Consider the following 1,608-nt stretch of genomic DNA (forward strand, 5'->3'; position numbering starts at 1 on the left):
TTTATAACCTATCCCTTGACTTAGAAAATAAAGAGGTAGGCTTTGTGAAAAAAAAAACGAGTAGACTCGAGAGCTTGTGACGCTGTGGATTGTCGAACTTAAACTGAGATATACAAATATTTCAAAAAGAGAAAACATCTTTAATTTGATGGCAACTCCTTTATAGGCTCAATCCTGGTGAATGAAATATTTTTACTCGTTTTTTCAAACCTCTGGAAACTTGGCACTCATTGAATGCAAGTCAACAGCAACGGTGCAACATCCATCTATAGCTCCCACCAGTAAAATCGGTCAAAACGCCTGGAAGGATCCAATAATCAAACATATTTGGAGATGCTGGGTATCGATCCCGGTGCCTCTTGCATGCTAAGCAAGCGCTCTACCATCTGAGCTACATCCCCTTAGCAAAGAAACAAAAATGTTAATCTTTCCTCTTCACCATTCTACTACTCATCCTTGGAGATTCCGGCATGTTTTGTTGCATTTCAAGAGCCTTTTGAGAGATGAGCTCTGGAAAGACCACCATCTCCAGCAAGTTTCTATAGGCAAGCAGCTGCATCTGCAGGCAACCATGAAGAATGTTACTAATGCTTATAATAATAATAGTAATAGTATTCACAAGAGGAGGACGAAAAGAGAGTGTTATTCAAGAAGATGAGTAAAGCAATTGGTAAAACAAACACAATATAAATCAATTGGTATGATCTTCAGTAGCAATCAAATTGTATAAACACTATAGCTAAAAGTCTTTTAAAATGAATAACTTTTTTTTCTTACAAATTTTCAAAATTGGAAACGTCACCTTCACATTCTTTCAAAGTTTAAGTGCATTTGTTTTTGGTGTCTCATAGCCCCTGAACAAACAAATAGAGATATTGGGCGCTCTTGATCAATTCAAAGAAACTAATCATTAAAAGCTTACTGGATTTTGTTTCAAGGTGGCCTCTCTCCATTCCTTGTATTCTAAGCATGTTGCCTTTCCTGAATCTTGTATAAAAACCAAACTAATGCTTTTAGAACTTGTAAGTTGTAACAAGGAAATCAATGCCTTCCTATTGACCTCAAGAATGTACAACTTAATGTAAGCAGATCTGCTAATAAAGAGAGCCAGGTCAACAAAAGGTAAAATATTTTTAAAATTTTCTGGTGCATTAAAGAATATTTTCTTAATGTTTTAGTGGCAAACAGGTATTTTAAATAAAAGAATAATTTTAATAATATCTAGATCTGGGTGGCAATATTTCCTATTTAATAGAGGTTTTGATTTCTGACTTAATTTAAATAATAAATTCACTATATTTAGTATTACTAACTATTAAATATTACTATAAATCCATTTGAGTGTCACTTTAACAAATGCCATTTGTTATTTTATGTGTAATTTATGAGTAAAACTTCATTTATAAATATATCAAATTCAAATACAATACTAATAACTAGTTCTTTTCCGATGTCTTTGCTTCCTTTGACCATGCATTTGTAATGTTAAGAAACATCAATTTCTTAAGAAAAGTGAACTTGTTATTATAGTTGTAAAGTGTTATTTTCAAATTTAAAGCATGTTTCAACTAAAGCCTAGAGCTCCAAATTCATGAATTTCACATAATT

General features: G+C 32.5%; 1 non-coding gene across 1 annotated transcript; it reads right to left on the bottom strand.

Moving 5' to 3' along the window:
- Positions 1-328: 328 nt before the first annotated feature.
- TRNAA-AGC lies at positions 329-401 on the bottom strand. The gene has a single exon. It is a non-coding gene; the product is annotated as a tRNA-Ala (tRNA).
- Between the last annotated feature and the right edge of the window lie 1,207 nt (positions 402-1,608).

This window comes from Selaginella moellendorffii, unplaced genomic scaffold (genome assembly GCF_000143415.4).
Source record: "Selaginella moellendorffii unplaced genomic scaffold, v1.0 SELMOscaffold_72, whole genome shotgun sequence".
Lineage (NCBI taxonomy): Eukaryota > Viridiplantae > Streptophyta > Lycopodiopsida > Selaginellales > Selaginellaceae > Selaginella > Selaginella moellendorffii.